The sequence below is a fragment of the Eleutherodactylus coqui genome, chromosome 4, assembly GCF_035609145.1.
Source record: "Eleutherodactylus coqui strain aEleCoq1 chromosome 4, aEleCoq1.hap1, whole genome shotgun sequence".
Lineage (NCBI taxonomy): Eukaryota > Metazoa > Chordata > Amphibia > Anura > Eleutherodactylidae > Eleutherodactylus > Eleutherodactylus coqui.
Window position 1 is genome coordinate 225,182,874 of NC_089840.1, and position 21,565 is coordinate 225,204,438.

Consider the following 21,565-nt stretch of genomic DNA (forward strand, 5'->3'; position numbering starts at 1 on the left):
ACTTTTGAAGTTTTGAAATGTTTGTACAAACTTGGGTACTATTAACTGAATAGTAACAGAAACCAACATTTCTGGGGTCCTGAGAGAATCAACAGATTGGTCCTTCCAAAAATCAGAAATGATTGCATCTCTTTGACTTCCAGTTTTGCTTTGTGTTTCCTATTATTTTTAATGAATCTGTTTTGCTAAAAGCAGATATGAATGGACCCCAAAAGGACATTCTGAAAATGCCAACATCCAGGAGGAACAGCTAAGTAGCGGCAACTTGTACTTTTGATCTGCCACTCTGAACCCTCTTCTTTGTCCCAAGCAGCCATCGTTCAGCCACTGTGTTTATCTCATTATTTCCACAGTAAACACAACAGACTGTTACCTACAACTTCCAGCATGCATGGAGCTTGTTTACTGGTCAGCACTTTAGCTCCACCCACACTTACAGGTCCTACAACTTACTAGCACCAACCTTGCTCTCACTCACTGCCATTGAAAGCTGCCAGAAGCAGGCAGACTGGACCGTCCAGCACTCTGAACTGCACATGAGCAATACAGCGCAGTACTTCCACGCCTGTATTCCCATCACTGCTCACAGGATGGTGGAGGCCAGGGGCGTAACTATAGAGGATGCAGGGGATGCGGTTGCACGTGGGCACAGAAGCCTTAGGGGGCCCATAAGGCCTCTCTTCTCCATATAGGGAGCCCAGTACTATGAATAAAGCATTATAGTTGGGGGCCCTGTTACAGGTTTTGCATTGGGGCCCAGGAGCTTCAAGTTCCGCCTCTGGTGGAGGCTATGGACAGGGGAGGAAGCAGCAAATGTGGACAAGATGTCAAAGGAAGTGGAGATATTTTTCAGGCGAAAGGTCACGTGACATTGATAGAAAATTAGGAAAGTAGCTAGACCGGCTACAGTCAACCTGCTACAGAATGACTTACTGTGATGATGTACATTAGAGTTTAGAATGTTAGTTCGAGTACGAAAAAAACCCTTCAAACATAGATTTCATTATCCAAGTTGTTCTTTCAGGGCACAAAAGCTTACAATGGCTGCTGTAATTGTTTACATATGACATGTCTATAGACATTGAATATGTTGTAGATAGGTCATGTCTGTGAGCCATGTAAACAGTCTCACTTGTCATACATAAAAACTATTGCAGACAACATGCGTACACCAACCAATCAGATCCCTGCTCTCATCAACAAACCTGCCCTCAAAAAATGCTGGAAGATGGAATCCAGTTGGTTACTTTGGTTAACCGTGAGGTTTCATGCCCTTTTTTTGCACGAGGCTGATAGTGTATTATGGAATCCATCAGTCCTCATCAATTTTATATACACAGCCACCGAAACTGCGTTAGAAGCTCTTTGAACTAATTCTGGGGCATGGAAATAAGATTTCCTATTTGTAGAGTTGAACTTTACGTTCTGATTTAGAAGCTAATGATACTGTTTGTTCCAGAAAGAGCTATTTTTGTATTTATAATGTGCCACCTTCACTTCTGCCTTGCATCCAAACTACTCTAATCTAAATGTGGATGGGAGATGAGTACAATGATAATGAATAGCCTCTATTACAATAATATCACATAATAGCATCATAATTATAATGCAGGATGCACAAGTATTTTGTATTCCCTGTACTGGGTAGAAAAGTGGATTGAAGGGTCCTCCACTAGACCTCTCAGTACGTCACGTAGGTTGTCAAACTTTGCAACAGCTCTTGGAATTAACAAGTGGCATTCTCATTCAATTGACTAGATCTAATTCACCGTGTTTTTCTGGAATCGCTTGTGGGCTCTTGCATTTTTAAATGCGGTACTCCCGTGGTGTTAATCCACGGGCGTATCCTGCTCCATCTGTGGGCATGAGCCCTTGATCCCTGCAGTGAAAAAAAAAACATTTACCCCCCAAATTAGATAAATATTAGCCACGTAGACTCTGTTTTAATAGGCTATGGACAACTTTGGAGGGGCAATTTTTCCTTTAATGCATGTATTTTGAGCTTACAATCATGTTTGCAATAGGGTTTAATTTAACATTTTTGCACTATTTGTCTTCTGCAGCTTCTACACATCACTGTATATAGAAACTGCAGTCCTAATAGAAGATCCATCAATGAGGCTGAACTGACAGCTTATTATACTTTCGATTCTGCACCTTCTTATGAGCTAATTTATGACAGAAAAGACACTTTTTTATGGTCATAAATTAGCTGATAAGACTGTGCAGGAGAGGAAAGAGCAGAGGGAAACTAAGCTGTCAGTCCAGCTTCACTAAGCGATCTTCTATTTCAGTTTATAGTGATATGTAGAAGCTGCAGAAGACAAATGGTGCAAAAATGTTAAATTAAACCCTACTGCACAAATGACTGTCAGCCTCAAAATGCATGCATTCAACTGAAAAAAATGCTCGCCCCTTTACCCCATCCCCCCCCCCCCCCCCTACACACACACATGTCTATTGTCTTTAATACTTGTTTATGGGCTTCTGTACTCATTTTAAAAGGTGACTTTATAGGCAGGATATAGATCTGATTTACCAGATGGGGAATCATGATTGTAGAAAAACCAGACACTCATGGGAATTCGCAAATTGGTGACTCTTCTTTAGCCAAACCATCTTCTCCTGTTTACTAAATCAGAGGCTAAATACCCGTATTACAATCTTCTGTAATTCCATAAAAGACATTCACTGATTGGTCAATCTTCAAATTTTTACTTACCACTGTTAGGTGTGTAACATGAGCTGTTAACACCTTAAAGGGGTATTCCCAGCTCGACTGTTCATAGCTGAGTTGGGAAACCACTGCCATGGCCACCCGCTCGGAGGTTACGGGAAGAGCCAAGTGTTTAAAGCACTGCTGTTTTCATAGTTCACATTGAAGTCAACGGGAGCTACAGAAACAGTGCAGCACAGGGCATTACGCTTTTTCCATAACTCCCCGAACTTTAGCCGTTCGGCTCTTTCCAACAGGTGATCGGAACAGAGAGGCTGGGTTTTCCCACCTTGGCCATGAAACGCTGAGATGGGGATACCCCTTTCAAGGCTCACTTACACGGGGGTTGCATACACACTTGCGTAATATGCTGCGTATTTACTCAACCAAGTTGTGCGGATGGGTTACTGGCATATTTCGGGTTTTCTGCAAGCATGATAATGCAGTGATGACTAAGTATTTACACATGCTAAATAAAACAAGGTTACTTACTAGAGATGAGCGAACGTACTCGGTAAGGGCGATTTTGCAATCGAGCACCGCGATTTTCGAGTACTTCACTACTCGGGTGAAAAGTACTCGGGTGCGCTGTGGGGCGGGGGGTTGCAGACGGGAGTAGAGGGTAGCAGCGGGGAACAGGGGGGAGCCCTCTCTCTCTCCCTCTCCCCCCCACTCCCCGCTGCAACCCCCCCCCCCCGCTCACCCACAGCGCACCCGAGTACTCAAAAATCGCAGTGCTCGATTGCGAAATCGCCCTTACCGAGTACGTTCGCTCATCTCTATTACTTACTGAATAAATACACATTGCATGGGCTATATCGGTCTGCAGTATGGACAAAAATAGGACATGCTAAAATTTTTTGTGAATACCCCAATGCAAGTCTAAGAAGTTTCAGTACTTCGCAATATGCGCATGAAAAATACGTGCGTAATACGCAGACAAACTACGCTCATGTGAGTGAGCCCTAAGAGTCCATGCTGTGTCCTCGTATGCCTTGGCTTCTAATGAAATATATGGTGGTTTACATATACAAATATATGCGTGGTAGAATAATATATACAGTACTATAGACACAACATCATAATGCCATCTTATTCCTATTGGTACTTGAGTCATAAAAAAAGATAATGCACAAATAAATGATAAACTAGCCTTATGGAGAATTTCAGGACTGTTTTTCTTTCTTTTTTCTCACAATTGGCACTGAATGTCCAACTTCATCTTCTTTGATACTCAGATTGAAAGAAAGAAGGGAGCAGTAGCACGAATGTATTGCAGATAGATTCCCTGCTTCAGGGCTAAAGTGAGAGTGAAGCGTACATCTGTCTGCTGTTGTTATACAGTTAGTTTAATTCGGAATTCAGTTGCCATGGGAACAGTGCAGGAACTGTTACATGGATTGCAACATTGTGCTATAAGAGGGGAGGTGCGAGATATGCATATTGGACGCCATTTACAGCAAGAACTAAAAGACTGTTGTTACATGGAATCGTTGGTTTCACTCAGATTTAAAATCTAATCATAAAATAATTGCATATCAGAGTCCACAGGGTAGTTAGGGCTATATCAGTGTCCACAGGGTAATTAGGGCTATATCAGTGTCCACAGGGTAGTTAGGGCCATATCAGTGTCCACAGGGTAGTTAGGGCTATATCAGTGTCCACAGGGTAGTTAGGGCTATATCAGTGTCCACAGGGTAGTTAGGGCTATATCAGTGTCTACAGGGTAGTTAGGGCTATATCAGTGTCCACAGGGTAGTTAGGGCTATATCAGTGTCCACAGGGTAGTTAGGAATATATCAGTGTCCACAGGGTAGTTAGGGCTATATCAGTGTCCACAGGGTAGTTAGGGCTATATCAGTGTCCACAGGGTAGTTAGGGCCATATCAGTGTCCACAGGGTAGTTAGGGCTATATCAGAGTCCACAGGGTAGTTAGGGCTATATCAGTGTCCACAGGGTAGTTAGGGCTATATCAGTGTCCACAGGGTAGTTAGGGCCATATCAGTGTCCACAGGGTAGTTAGGGCCATATCAGTGTCCACAGGGTAGTTAGGGCTATATCAGTGTCCACAGGGTAGTTAGGGATATATGAGTGTCCACAGAGCAATTACCTCTATATCAGTGCATACAAGGTAGTTAACCCTACTTCAGTGTCCACAGAGTTATTACCGCTATATCAGTTCCTACAGGGTAGATACAGTTATATTAGTGCCCACAGGGTAGTTACCGCAATATCAGTGCTTACAGGGAAGTTACCGCTATATCAGTGTCCACAGAGTAATTACCACAATATCAGTGCCTACAGGGTAGTTACCGGTATATCAGTGTCCACAGAGTAATTACCGCAATATCAGTGCCTACAGGGTAGTTACCGGTATATCAGTGTCCACAGAGTTAATACCGCTATATCAATGTCCACAGAGTTATTACCGCTATATCAGTGTCCACAGGATAGATACCCCTATATCAGTGTCTACAGAGTAGTTAGCTCTATATCATTGCCCATAGAATAGATACCGCTATATCAGTGTCTATTGGGTAGTTACCGCTATATTAGTGTCTACTGGGAAGTTACGGCTATGTCAGTGACCACAGGATAGTCATCAGCTATATCAGTGCCCACAGAGCAGTTACTGCTATATCAGTGTCCACAGGGTAGTTACTGCTATATCAATGCCCACATAGTATTTCCCGCTATATCAGTATCTGCAGAGTAGTTACCACTATATCAATGACCACAAGATAGTTGCCACTACACTGCTTCCTGCACATGAGCGAAAATTTCCGCTCGTGGCAGAAAAATCGCAGCTTGCTCCATTCTGTGCGGATTTCTGCAGAGACCTGGACTAGAAAATTCCATTGGGCAGCAGTTATACATTATTGATCATCAAGGCTGATGTTGCATTTTGCCAGGAGACATGTCATTGAAGCCTTGACATCCAGCTGTCATGGGATGGGGAATGAGGGACTACACCAAAATTGGTTCTTGATCTAGAACTGTAGTACAGACTGGCCTAATCTGTAGTAGGCTACATTTACCTGTCCACAATATGGGTGATAAATGTCTGACCCAAACCAATCACCATAATGGGTCTTCTGAGCCCCATGTTCCTCCTCACTGTACGTCAGGAGTTAAGGGGGGGGGGGGGGGGTTGGATGGAGCTATAGTTGAATATAAATGCTGCCATTGCAGTCAAAGTCTATGGGACTTCTAGAGACAGTCGAATACTACAATTATCTGTTTCCATCAGTCCCACAGAAATTCGTTGGCGCAGCAGGACACATGCTTCACTGCAGCATCATTAGAAGAAGTCTATCAGGTGAAATGAACCTTACTATTAGCACTGCCATATTAGTGCTCAGATGTGGAGGGGCATCATACCATGATTTCTACTGGCAGCGCCTCTACCAGGGAGAAATCTGCAGTCTTCTGCCCTGTGCACTGTATGCAGACAAGCTTGAGACCATCCGATGGGAGGGCCGCTGAACTCAGACATGTCCTATGCTTCTGCTCTAGGTTTTCTATTCGCAAAGCCGAGAACTTGGACAAATGATGCAAGGCCAGGACACCAAAATGCATAGGCCCTATTACAATGAAATTAAAAACGTGTTATTTTGGGAGGGGAGGACATAATCGAACCACGAGGTCCAGACTTTCAGGAATTTCTCATTAATCAGGCACTGATTAAACTGTCCTTTTACCTCCAACGACACTTTTCTCCATGATTGAGCAATGAACTGATTGGTAGCAAGAAAAAAGAAGAATATCAATTGCTAAGAGTTTGGAGAAATTATTACAATTTGCATATTCAAAAGGGATTTCCATGGCTTTTCCCATATATTACAAACTGTAACTGAATAGTAAAGTGAGCAAACTGTAATCCATAGCGTTTTTACGTGAGGACAGGACCGCCATATGTGAAGACAACCGCAGAAACAACTAGAGGGATAACTGGTTACTCCATAATCTAGTAGGATACAAATACCAACAAAGTCTGAAGACTTTGAAAGAAGTCTCTATCATTAATATATTATGGACACTACTATAAGTCAATTCTTATATCCGCGACCAATCCTTGTCAGTAAGAATAGATGATAGATCTGCCTCCCATCTAGAAACATATGGCATAGGTTAAGGTAGAAGGAGTGAACCAAGCTGCAGTATATTTGAGAGATTAGGCCTTTAGCAGGTAAGTATTTAAGACAATATGTCTCAAAGGGAGTTAGGGTCAGGGGAGAGTTAGTAGTCTTGGAAGTAAATGAGATACGAAATGTTTAAGTTGTAAATATCAATAAAACTCAGGGGAAGGCACGTCATATTTCTTTTGAGGTATAGAAAAGGAAGAGGTGCCTTTCAAAGAGAGCAAATGATATAATTTAGTGAGACCCTTGCCCGTCCAAGCTCTAAAAGCTTGAGGAGAGTCATTACCAGGAGGGAATAAAGGGCTCCGCAAAAATGGTAGTAGAGGCAAGTAGGGGGATATTAAGTCACCAGAGTATTTAACAGAATCCCAAACCCTAAGAGAATGTTTAGCAGGGTTAATAATAGGGGGCCTGTGTGCCAGTGGAGTCCACAGAACTAAGTCAGTAGTAAAAGGAAATACCTCAAGGGCCTTTAGAGAAAGCCAAAGAGTAGCCTTGGTAGTTGAGTGAAGAAGAGTCAATTGGGCTATCTTGGCTGTCTGATAATAATTCAAGTAGTTTAGAACCATAAGATGTCCTTTCAGCCTGTGTCTGTATAACGTGGAGTGCCTGATGCTCAGAATTGAGTCCTTTCCAACAGAGCGAAGTGACATTTGTTGAAATGTCTTCAGAACATGCCTAGGAACATGAACCAAAAGAGCTCTGAAAACATATATAAGTGTGGGAGAAGGAATGTCATTTTCAAGGAATTAACTCTCCCTACCCATGAAATATGAGAGTCCATATGCGGAGGCAACGTGAGCTATCAGATTTTTTTTAAGGACAAAAATAAAAAGTGATGAAGGATTGATGGCCAACAAATTCTTCATTCTAGAACTGATCAACATTAGTGGCATCAGTTTAAGGTTATCTTCACACAACAGTATTTTTGACAGTATTTTGTATGCAAAAAAAAAAAGAAAAGTGTCAAAGTGCTCCAGGCACCATCTAGTTCTTGGTATGGGTGCATGTCTGGTGTGATGTCATGGAGTCAGTGCAGGAATATGCGATTGTCAGGGAACCAGGGAAAGCAGGGGTCGGGGGTCCCTGCAATGTAGCCCACAACCCCTGTCCCTGCCTACTTGCCTCCACTCCTGGCTAACCCCAGGCAGGCAACTGGGCGACGGTCCATACACTGGCTAGGAGAATGCTGGGGAAAGCCACAATCCCTGGAAACAGAAAACAAATGGACAGACAAACGGACAATCAGAGCGAAGCACAAAGGGAAAACTGCAAACCAGTCCAGGAGCAAGCCAGGGTCAAGCACAAAAAGTCAGTCCGGAGAAACGCAGTACAGAAGGAGGAGACGAAGTCAGCTCAGGGGAAAGGCTGAGGTCACAACACTAATAATCAGGAACACAAGGAAACGCTGGTGAGTGCAAGGAAGCCTATACAAACACTGGCAGTGTCAGGAAGCAACTGAGGGGTTTAAATGCTGTCAGAGCTCCCGCCCCAGCAGCTGATTGGGGCGGAGCACCTGACAGCAGCAGGATAATCAGAAAGTGCTGGGAGAACCTCCCTCAGCACTAGCAGACCAGAGTAGGTCAGTGGAGATGCAGCAGGCTGCCATGGAAACAGGAACACGGCCGGGCAGCAGCCGCCATGCTCCTAGCACCTCTGCGCCGTGTAGGAGCCAGGCGGCCAGGAGTGATGACCAGTGTAGGAGTCCCCCTGTGGGCACAGTGACCCCAATAGCAGCCCATCCTGACAGCGATGAGACTTTTAGTACCGGCACAGTGTCATTTAGTATGATGCTATGGGAGAAGCATTTCCCCATCAGTAAAATTACTGATAGGCGGGCTGAGTTGTCTATCGTCTCAGCCAGCCTGTCAAATGTCTTGGTGGAGTTTCTTAAACCAGCTCTAAGTTACTGGGAAAGCTAGTAATGCTTTCTGTATCGTAGTTGGTTTCAGTTTGGACTGTTATGTCCACATTACTTTGGATCATTTTTTTTTAATTCCCATATGTCTGTCATCATCATGTCTATTTTGGCAATTCTCCTGCATTTTGTCCTACCTGTTTGTAAAACTCTCATTTCCTCACGTTCCTTCAGTAATACCTAGCTGCCATGTCAGTTGCATCCTGTCTTCCCCTTCCTCTGTCATTTATTGCCCAGGTTCCATCTGATGACATCTAGAGAATCTAGTAAGGTTCCAGACACGAGGTAGTCCTTTTCAGGGTTGTAGTCCTGCTTTAGAAAGGATCAGTCAAGGTCAAAGCAGGGTGAGATCCCATGCTGCGTCTATTTCATCCATTCCGCCTGCACTACTTAGCCTAGTAATCTCCTTGCTTTAGTATTTTGTATGCCTCCCTGTCTGCTTGTTCTTGCTGACCGAGAGATCTTGAGTCAGTTTCTTTTAGGAAGGGGTTAGACATAACAAATGAATTCAAAACTTGAGATTCCTTTCTTGGTTTTAGCCTGCAAATAATAGTGCAAAACACTGATCTAAATACTGACTTGTAAAGATTCCTTGTAGCAATACTGTTTAATTGTAACAATGGAGCTACACCTACGGTCCAAAGGACTACATTGTATACAACTCAATATTATGGATTGCAGGCATTACTCAATAGTTAAAATCAATCAGTAGTGCTACAAAAAGTCTCCTTGTTGTCCAGGCCTCAGTCTGGCAGAGATGAAATGGTCCATAGTAGTTAGATTCTGCTAAGAAAAACATTTGTGAACTTAGCCATAGTATCTGGTGATACGAGCAGCAGGGGTCGATTTGTGATCATCTTTTATTAATGAACCCAAGCACATTACAAATGCTACAATTAACAGGTGAACTTTTTATACATCTAGTGAGTGGATTTTTCTAAGATCACCAGTGCTAAATCTTCTTTGTTTCTCATTTGTATTGATCTGCTTATGGCTGAAGTCAGCAGCCCGTTTTTGCAGCTGCAAGCAGAATCATATATCAGCAGTAAAGTATTACGAAATTCCTAGACAGAATAACTGACAACAATAATAAAAATCACCATATACACTCATTGTCAAAAGAGTCAAGCACCTAGATATGCAAATGATTAGAGTTATCGTGTGATTAGATGAACAGTCTTGCCACCAGAGGTCCTAAAAGTGGTTCCACCATTGGTCTATAAAAAGGCTCTCAGAGGCTACTTGTGTGTAGTGGACTTCTTTTCCACTTTTGTAGAGCTTGTTGATCACTAGGCGCCTCTATAGCACAATCTAAGATTTCGACTAGTTAACAAAGTTTAAAAGGGGGTGCATTATTTAAATACGAAAAGCTGGATGGTCAAATCTACGAATTGCCCACCACCTGGGCCATTCCGACTACACTATTAGGAGGTGTTGGGACCAGTGGATGCATGAGGGCATGCACACAAGGTGACCAGGCTCAGGACACCCTCAACAGACCACGAGTAGAGAGGATCGTACGACAAGCACGAATAGCTCACACTATTTTGTTGGCTGCCATCTAGAGATAGGTGGCACCATTGTTACAGGCCCTGTGTCAGTCTGGACCATTTCTAGGCACTTGGTTGAAGCTCATTTGGTCTGACAGTGCTCATTACATGTATTACCTTTGAACCCACGCACAGTCACCTCCGCTTGCAGTGGTTTCGTGAATGACTAAACTGGACTGATACAGAGTGGAACCAGGTTGTCTTTATCATCAAATCCAGGTTTAGTTTGGGCAATGGCGATGGACGTGTTCGTGTTTGGAGACCTAGGGGTAAGCACTTGAATCCTGCTTTTGCTGTGGAGCAGCACACTGCCCCCTGCTGGTGTGATGGTCTGGGGGGCCATCACATACAACAGTCGGTCCCCCCTAGTAGTGGAACGAGGGACAATGACAGCTCAGCAATATATTCAGGACATCCTGCAGCCACATGTGTTCTTCTCATGGCGGCTTCCAAGAGGCATTTTCCAGCAGGATAATACTCATCCGCACACCCAGGGGGGCACAGGAATGTCTCCACAACATTGTCACACTTCTGTGGCTGTCCGGTCACCAGATTTATCACCAGTAGAACATGTATGGGACCATCTGGGACACCAACTTCAACAACCCACAAACTTACACGATCTAGAGGCTCAGTTACAGCAAATGTGGACCGATATACTGCAGGATACCATACAGAACCTGTATGCCTCCATGCCTGTTCCCCAGTATCACATCTTGTATACAAGCTAAAGGCGGTACAACAAGATACTAGAGCCTCCCTTCAATTGTTCAATCTTCCACAATAAATTCTCCTTTTGCTCTGATATGGTAATCACTTACTTATATCAACACTTCAATCACACATATAAGGTTTCATTCAATTCTCACAATTCCTTCTAAGTGATTAATTGTTTTTGGCAATGAATGTACCATAGCTTTAAGGCCTTCAGAACTTTCCATTGTGCTTATTCAGTAGATTATATCAGACTACTTAACACATAGTTTCCAAACTGTGAGCTAAATTTACTAAGCACTAGGTCAGTTAATTAAAATGACCATCCGGTCTTGGATAAACCAAGATGACCACATTGCTTCTATGCCGATGAGATGAACACTGTACATTGGTAGTTTAAAACACTACATGCTGCTTGATATGTCAGGGCTAGTCGCATGAGCAGCACTGACCAATTAGAGAAGTGTTTACTGTTTTAGACTACTGATATACTACCAATGCACAGTGTGCATTGGAGAGAAGGGGTGTGGCCATCTTGGTTTGTTGGGAAGAGAAGGTCGCTATAAGCATTGGACTGTCAGGGTGTGCGTACTGGGACCTGTTGTTCTATGGGTTTCCAGGAGAACACCTTCATATATGTGGAATAATTGAGCTGGCTGGGTGTGAACTTCTCCTACCAGCCAATCCCCACTGGTCTGCTGCATGTATATACCAGTTCCTCTACAAGAGGGAGCTGGTATCCCTTCACTCTACGGCAGTGTTTCCCAACTCCGGTCCTCAAGGCACCCCAACAGGTCATGTTTTCTGGATATCCTTTAGTAAGAACACCTGCAGCAATGTCTGAGGCATTCACAAGAATTACATCACCTGTGCAAGACTGAGGAAATCCTGAAAACATGATCTGTTGGGGTGCCTTGAGGCCTGGAGTTGGGAAACACTGCTCTAGCGCTTGGTTTTCTTGCATGCCTGTTATGTATTGTGTGTGTATAGGTGTGAACAGTGTCATGTTCAGTGTCTGTGCAGGTGGCCGGACATCAGGTGTGAACTATCCTGTTCTGTGTGGCATGCTATCCCTAGTGTGTTGGTGTGAACTGTGTCCTGTCCTGCTGTGGATCATTTACCATCTCTGGGCTAGTTAGGTCCTTAGGTTCCTGTGTGGGGCCATCATTATCGGGACGATCGCCCTGCTTGCAGGCAGGTTTTCACGTGGTGGTTAGAGTAGGGATGTTATGTCTTCCTGTGAGACTAGTTCCCAGTCCTACCTTGGTGTCCAGTATGCATTTTGTGTGTGCTTATGGTGTTTGTGTGAACGCTGCTGTGCGTCCGTGCCGAGGTGTGGCATGGCGTAGCATAATGACCAGCCTGACCTTTTGCTGCAGACTGCTGTGGAATGTACCTGTGTTTTATTTTCTCTGCTACCTGACATGTATGCATCCTGCAGTAGGCCCGTATGGATAAGACCTTAATGACGTTTGTGTCAGTAGGGAGGGTTGCCATCTTTTCCTCTCTGGGCTTGTGCACTTGTCTTTGTAGGCTACTGTTAGTGAGACCAGTTGTGTTGGGCACAGTCGTTATGCATAGGGGTGCACCTGTATGTTATTCATGTGTCAGAACCATAGAATAAGTCCTGCATTACGTGTGTCTGCTGGAGGAGGGGCTAATTTTTATTATGCCCTAAGGGTCCAGAGGCTCCTTTTTTACATAGGAGATACTGTTTGGTTGTGCAGCTGGGACCTGTGGTTCTACAGGTTTCCATGAGCACACCTTCACGGTGAGGGTTAATTGGGCTGGGTGTGGCATCTGCAAGCCAATCCCCCTGGTCTGCTGCACCTAAATACCAGCTTCTCTTGCCAAAGAATGCTGGTCATTTTATCATATTCATGCATTCTGTGTTAATCCCACTCTGTGCTTGAATTTATGCGTGTCTAAAATGTAGTGTCTTTCTCACCTTCCCTGAGGACGGTCTGGACACCTGTAGTTACCGTCTGCATCATATACAGACCCCCCTCTCCCCTAACCTTTAACAGGTGCGGCCTTCAGACATCTGATGTCTTATGTGTGTGTCAGATGGGTGATGCCTGACACTGTTCCCTGTATCTCAGTATGGTGTCTTAACTCTTTCCCCTTGGTGTAAGGACACTTGTGCTAGCAATGGGTTATCTGTATGCATGTTAACTCTGAGTGGGGTTTTTGTGTTGGGTATCTGTGTCACCCTAGTGTTTTGCTTTTATGCATGATGTGTGGTGTTTGTCCAGGTGGCCGGACGTGTGTGAACAGTGTTGTGTTAATTGGGTCTGTGTCAGTGCCAGACAAGGTGTATGAACAGTCCTGTTCTACCTTGTGTGCAAGTTCCTGGGGTGTTGATGTGAACAGTGATATGTTCAGTGTCTGTGTAGGTTTCCATACATCAGGTGTGAACAGTCCTGTTCTGTGAGTTGGTGTGAGCTGTGTCCTGTCCTGCTGTAGATCATTTGCCATCCAGGGATAGGTAGTTCCCTAGGTTTCAGCGCAGGGTCGCCCCTATCGGGACAATCGACCTGCTTGGAGACAGGTTTTCACGTGGTGGTTGTCCCGTTAGAGTAGGGATATGTTATGTCTGACTGTGAGACCAGTTTGCAGTCCTACCTTGGTGTTCAGTATGCATTTTGTGTGTGCTTATGGCGTTTGTCTAAACGTCGCCCTATGTTCATGCCGAGGCTTGGTGCCCTGGAGTTGCATGGATGTAACATAGACCTAATATACATTTGGGAATTTGCTGTGCAACTAGGGACAACTCCAAGTGACAAAGCCAAATTTCCATGTTTTGTTGCAATTGCATTGTTATCCTCCATAGAGAGAAAAAATGCTGTGGACAAGGTGCAATGAAGATGGCATTAACTGACAACAAAAAGTACTGGATTGTAGATTGTTGGGTAAATTTTGTTTAGTATGTTAAAAAGCTAGTTCTAACCTTTCCAGTCTAACCAAGATATTCACACAAGAATGGTTTGTATGATGGTTGTATATTTGGTGCCAAAATGGGATTGGATCCTTTCAGAGAAACACAAGTAAGATAAACATGGGACCTTTAAAAAAATGTGTTCAAGGCCATTGGACTCCACTTAGAAATGGTTTGCAGGAAAATGACAAGGGCAAACATACCATAGAGGGTGACCATGCAGTTGCTATGGGGCCTTTAAAGAGAGCAAGGCAGCCCTTTGTTAATGTGTGGCAAGAATCTGTGCTGGATGCCTCTCTCCAAAGGAATGTAATTGTTTCAAGAAAGAGGGGATTTGGCCCAAAGTTCATGGAAAAGGTATTTGTTGGGGGGACAATGGGTGATCTTGAACTTTGCTACTGGGCCCCTTCGCTTTTACGTATGTGACTGAGAACAGACTCAAACCTTTACTTAATGCGCATTAGTAGATAGTATTAGATTTAACCCCTTTTTACAGTTTTTTAGATATTTTTGAAGAGTTACAGAAAGTTTGTCTCCACTTCTCCTTGTGCAGGCTGTTTTGTTGGCTGATTACAGCCATCCTCCAGCAAACAAGTGAAATCATGTATTACATAATGACTATCCTAATATGAGTTATGTGTAGATGACAACATCTTGGCAGCAACGTTATGAATTACAGTTCGTACAAAAACTGATGGGCCCAACTTTTCCAATTACCCATCTGAGATAAGTATAATGCCCAATATGCCCTGGGATAATGTCACAAAATATGAGTAGCTTGTGCCATAGCAAAGACTTTCTTCTCAAATGTCCCACGCAGCCGTTCATTACATATGATTGGCATGTGTTCAGATCTAATGATTAAATTACCAGACAGGCAATTAAAAACAGGATCCAGTAGTTGAGCTGGACACGCTATGAAAGCCTCAAGTGATAAAAGAGGCCAGAAGTGTGTGGGTACTGCCGGTGCAGGAACTATTTAAAAAGCTTAGGAGGCAAACCTGCTGAGATTGGCAGAAGGCCGAGTGATGATGGATTATTTAAAAGGTCATCCCAACTGCATCTGTACTTTTAAGCGGTGGAAATAGGTTGGTGTACTTATTAGATTTTACTTTATTTTGCTCTACAACTACTTTTCTATAGTTTAATTTGCAACACTTGAGTGCAGACAAACCACCATCCCAACCTCTCCAACCCCCTCTAACAAGGGAAAAATAATCACCAATGGGTCCTTGAGGTTTCCTGTCATATCCCGTTGCTTTTTTTTTACATCTGCATTAGCCAAATTTCAAAATACTTTTTTGAACTTTTTGGCCTAACAGTAGAGCAGACCTGTCTAAGGGATATTCCAAGGAATGACCAAGGTGACAATTTAATTGTCTAAAACAGAAGTATATGAGATTTCTGGAGTAGCCCCATCCATTCCAGTGTCTCAGAGCATTTCCACCCCATTACAAAAAAATACTGAGCATTTAAACCATAGGGTGGCGCTCATGCAATAGTCAGTCCTCTTACCGCACATGGTGGTGGAAAAAAATGTCGCTTACATAACCTGTCAAGAAAAATTGTCAAGGTTGGTAATGGATCACTATTAGACATGAGCGAGTATACTCGATAAGGCAAACTACTCGAGCGAGTAGTGTCTTATTCGAGTACCTACCCGCTCGTTTCTAAAGATTCGGCTGCCGGCGCAGGTCTCCCCCGTCGCTTCCCGCCCCCTGCCGGCAGCCGAATCTTTAGAGATGAGCGGGCAGGTACTCGAATAAGGCACTACTCGCTTGAGTAGTTTGCCTTATCGAGTATGCTCGCTCATCTCTAATCACTATAGTTAGTGCGCAACAAGGGAATATTTTATGAAACATCTTCTTAAAGGGATTTTACGGGCATTTACTATTGATGACCTATCCTCAAGACAGTTCATCAACAGACAATTGGTGGAGGTCCGCTGCTTGGGATCCCCCCCAATCATCTAATCCTCAAGCATGCTGTAAGTGAGGTCAAAGCCGGCCAGGAAGTATACTGAAAAGCTAAAATCAATGTCGGCAAAACCTTCCATTGCACTGCCTGCTCCTCATTGCTGTTGGAGCTGGAAGTGAAGTACTTCTATTACACTTCTGGCTCTGACGCCAATGAGGACATCTAGCTCAGCGGCACTGACAGCAGGCTGGAGGATCAGCTGATTGGTGGGGATCCTGAGCGGCAGACCCCGCACATCAGCTTTTGATAACCTATCCAGAGTCCCCTCTAGTAAATGCCCAGAAAACCCCTTTAAAGGATGTATAACGTTGTAGAATGCTTTCTTAGGGTGCCTGCACACGAGCAGAATTTCAAGCGTGTGATTTTAGGCACATAATCCGCCCCAGACCGCAGCCAATATACTCCTATGAGGATCCGCAGTTGTCCCCAGACGGACGGATGTGTATCGCGTTTTTTCACGCGCGTGAAAAAATCTGCGACCTGTTCTAATTTTGGTCGGATCATGCGCGTGAAGCCTCCAATACAAGTGAATGGGTGCGTTTTTTCACTCAGTACATCCGCAGTGCAGCTGCGGATGGAGTCACTGGTTGCTATGACTACAGGAAGTAGGCATGGTAGGAGACGTCCCAACACACAGCACAGAGCTTCACAGGCACATTTCAACTGCAGATCTGTCCTTTCAGTCCCCTCATCTACCAGAGAGCAGCCAGCAGACACCAGCCTGCCACAAGCCATAATGATCGACATGGGGAAACTTGTGGCAATCATGCAGGACTTCCCCAGCCTATGGGACAGTAACTCCCCAGAATACCTCGACAAGAACAGAAAGGAACAATCCTGGCGTCTACTGTCCGCGCAGGTTTATGGGGATGCGTGGACGAACGCAGTAGAAGCAGAACAGAAGAACTTGCGTGAGTATTATTCGCTATTGCGTCAAATGTACTTTTTTTTCATTTTAACCCCTTAGTGGCTAAGCAGTTTTACTTTTGTTTTTATTGTGCTTTTTTCCATCCTCACTTTTAACCCCTTAGTGACGGAGCTTTTTTGCTTTTTTCCTTTTTTTCCCCCTACTCCCTAAAAAATCGTAGTTCCTTTATTTATCCATCGACGTCGCTGTATAAGGGCTTGTTATTTTTTTGCGGGACGAGTTGTATTTTGCAATGGCACTATTTATTGTACCATATAATTTACTGAAAAACCTTTAAAAATTGTAATCGGAGAGAAAAAAAAAGATTTTCCACCATCTTTCGGTGCGTCCTGTTTCTGCAGCGCGCAAAGTGCAACAAAAACGACCCGATATTTTTATTCTATGGGTCAGTACGATTACTACGTTACCACACTTATATAGTATTTTTATAGTACGTCCGAAAAAAGTTACATGGATCAACCATGCCCACAAAGACATCTGCTCACCGGGTGAAAGCATGTTGCCAGAATAATTTAACGGTGCTCGCACAAGCAAGAGGGACAAAACGGAGTCTGCGTGTTGGTTTTTAAGCTGTTTTCCAAGGAATGGGCAGTTCTCTAGGGGTTGGGTTTACAATAAGGGTGTCTTCCGGATTTTTCTGCGCGTTTTTTTCCGCAACACATCCGCGTATATCCGCGCGTGATTTTTCACGCATCCGCACCTATCCGCAAGCACATTTAGGTACCATACGCGCGTGAAAATCCGCTAGTGGAATCCGGAACGCTCGTGTGCAGGCGGCCTTAAGCAGATCCTTTATGGCATATGTGCGCAGTATAAAAGCCCATTAAAGTTTGCTTTCTATCCGAGACCTGTGAGCTCATGACAGGTGGAAAAACATATAAAACCTTTCTCATAAAAATGTTTTGTTGGTTTTAGACACTTCCTGTGTCTCACAGTAACTATGGGATGCCAAGATTGTTAAGATTATATTATGGCCTCCATGGCCCTGCATTTGGTTAGATGCTTTATTATACATGGACCAAGTTTGCAAGGTGATTTGTAGTGGTTATCGTAATTATCAGTGAGGCTCCCCAAGCCAAACCTTATTAATAGATGCTTGTGTCATTACATGTGAGAGTAGGTTGTATAATTGTGGATCCTGTTTATGTACAAAGGAGAATAACTCACAAATAGAAATATTATCCCTGAACTATGGACAAATAAAGGTCTACCTATACTGGTATATAAGGGAACTGTACTTGTATTATAGTAGCTGCTTCATTTACAACTGCATTGTGCCTAATACTACACTGACACATCATATACAGCACTGTGCAAGAGTTCTAGGCAGGTGTGGAAAAATGCTGCAAAGTAAGACAGCTTTCATAGATTGAAGTGTTAAAGGGGTTGTCCCGCGCCGAAACGTTTTTTTGTTTTTTTTCAATAGCCCCCCCGTTCGGCGCGAGACAAACCCGATGCAGGGATAAAAAAAACAAAAACGGGTAGTACTTACCCGAATCCCCGCGCTCCGGTGACTTCTTACTTACCTTGTGAAGATGGCCGCCGGGATCTTCACCCTCGGTGGACCGCAGGTCTTCTGTGCGGTCCATTGCCGATTCCAGCCTCCTGATTGGCTGGAATCGGCACACGTGACGGGGCGGGGCTACGAGGAGCAGCTCTCCGGCACGAGCGGCCCCATTCAGAAGGGAGAAGACCGGACTGCGCAAGCGCGTCTAATCGGGCGATTAGACGCTGAAGATTAGACGGCACCATGGAGACGAGGACGCTAGCAACGGAACAGGTAAGTGAATAACTTCTGTATGGCTCATATTTAATGCACGATGTATATTACAAAGTGCATTAATATGGCCATACAGAAGTGTATACCCCCACTTGCTTTCGCGAGACCTCCCCTTTAATATGGCCATACAGAAGTGTATAACCCCACTTTGTTTCGCGGGACAACCCCTTTAATAGTTCATTTCTGTCCGTCAACAAAATGCAAAGTGAATGAACAAAAGAGAAATCTAAATCACGTCAATATTTGATGTGACCGCCCTTTGCATTTAAAACACTATCAGTTCTTCTAGGTACACTTGCACACAGGTTTGAGGGAACTCGGAAGGGAGGTTGTTCCAAACATCTTGGAGAACTAACCACAGATCTTTTGTGGATGTAGCTTGCTCAAATCCTTCTGTCTCTTCATGTAATCCCAGACAGACTGGATGATGTTGAGACCAGGGCTCTGTGGGACCATATCATTACTTCCAGGACTCCATATTCTTTATACTGAAGATAGTACTTAATGACATTGGCTGTATATTTGGGGTTGTTGTCCTGCTGCAGAATAAAATTGGAGCCAATCACACGCTTCCCTGATGGCATTGCATGATGGATAAGTATCTTCCTGTATTTCTCAGAATTAAGGACATCAGCAATCCTGACCAAATCCCCAACTCTATTACTAAATTCAGCCCTAAACTTGTAAAGAACCTCCACCATGCTTCATGGCTGCCTGCAGACACTCATTGTTATACGGTTCTCCACCATGCATCACTGCTGCCTGCAGACACTCATTATTGTATTGCTCTCCACCATGCATCACTTTCCTGCAGACTCTCATTATTGTATCGCTCTCCACCATGCATCACTGCTGCCTGTAGACACTCATTATACACCTCTCCACCATGCTACACTGCTGCCTGCAGACACTCATTATTGTATCGCTCTCCACCATGCATCACTTTCCTGCAGACACTCATTATTGTATCGCTCTCCACCATGCATCACTGCTGCCTGCAGACACTCATTATTGTATCGCTCTCCAGCCCTTTGGCAAACAAACCACCTTCTACTGCAACCAAATATTTCAAATTTAGACTCATCATTTCAGAGCTCCTGCTGCCATTTTGCATTTGGCCTTGTTTCTATGTTGATGGTTTGGCTTTTTGGCTGCAATTCTTGCATGAAGCCCACTTCTGGCCAGATGTCTCCGAACAGTGGATGGCTGTACCTGAGTCCCATTGGTTCCTGGCAGTTCTGAGCTGATGGCATTGTTGGACATCTTCTAATCTGGGAGGGAAGTAAGCAGGATATGTGTTTCATCTGCTGCACTAAGTTTCCTTGGCCGACCACTGAGCCTACGGTCCTCAACGTTGCCTGTTTCCTTATGCTTCTTAAAAAGAGCTTGAACAGCACATCCTGAAACCTCAGTTTGCTTTGAAATGTTTGCCTAGGAGAGACCTTCTTATAACTACCTTGTGTCTTGTTGCTGTGCTCAGACCTGCCTGCCGTAGTGTGACATGAATCTATCTAACCTCACCTTTATAGCAGCTTTTGGCCGCCTGCAGACGGGCGGGTCGGATCCGGCGGCGAGAATTCTTGTCGCGGGACCCGACCCGAGCGCCTGCAGGGACCAGCGCGTACTCGCCCGTGCCTGTCGGCTCTGGCTGTTTGATGTGCCGGCTTGCCGGGCAGCCGATGCATGCGCAGACCGGAGCCGGCGGCGGGTGAGTGACATTTCTGTGCGAATAGAGCATGCCGCGATTTGTTTGCCATGCGGACAAATCGCATCCGTCTGCATACGATTGCGTTTGTTAACGCAATCGTATGCAGGCTTTTAGCAGCAGAAATTCCGCGGGAAATCCCGCCGCGGAATTTCCGCTCGTGTGCAGGGGGCCTATGACAGTTCCTCATCCACTTTTAAGCCTCCTACACAGCTGTTTCTATTTCAGCTAATGACTGCATCTCAACCTAAATATGAAAATGATGATCATTATCGCCTATTAGGTATAATTGGTTAATTATACACCTAACTACAACCCTACAGAATCCCTGACGAAGATGTGATGCTGTGGTGGTCACCCCGAATATGGATTCAAGTTTCTCTTTTGTTCATTCACTTTGCTTTTTGTTAATTGCCAAAAATAAACAAACACTTGTATTTTTGAAAGCATTCGAAGGCTGAGCTCACACAAGCGTAATTTCATTGCGTATTACGCAGTGAATGGAGTCAATGAAAGTACATTGATTTTCATTGATCCATTCAATGCAGCATGTTCTATTTTACTGCGTATTATACGCGATACAGCCTATGGGTGCGTAATAAATGCTGATAATACGCAATTACATTATGTATGTGCAGTGTTAATACACAACGTCGCTAAGCGAAACAGCAGGAAATTTAAAGAAAAACAAAACCAGGAAGACTACGCATGACAGCGGGCGAGAGATACGCTATCATGTGCCGTGCAAAATATCTGCCATACGCGGCGATATGCCTGCTTACCGCCGGCTCCACACGCAGCGTTTTACTTTGCATCATTTTTTTCTACATCTGCCCACAACTTTTGCACAATACTGTAATCCTGGAGATCAATATAAAACCAGTAAATAACAATATATCAAGCATTAATGACCCTTATGTTAGAATTTACAATCAACAGTAGGCCATGGTGTTTGTTCGGCCTAGTTCCATATGCATTACAGTGTTAAACCATATCAAGGCACAAACACCAACCTCCAATTTAGGCTATCACCATTCCAAGAAAACACCTATGCCCCTGCAGACCTTCATATTGACAAGGACACCTTCCCCTAACATGTCATCTATATTATAAGCCCACCCTATCATTTACGATAGTATCCAACAGATACACAATGTCAGTCATTCCTGCATTTCACACCTCGCCTTGCAAAGCTT

General features: G+C 44.1%; 1 protein-coding gene across 2 annotated transcripts in view; it reads right to left on the minus strand.

Annotated features, from left to right (window-relative positions):
• The window catches only part of FAM13C (family with sequence similarity 13 member C), a 284,231-nt gene that overhangs the window by 135,137 nt on the left and 127,529 nt on the right, over positions 1–21,565 (minus strand). The window lies entirely within an intron of this gene.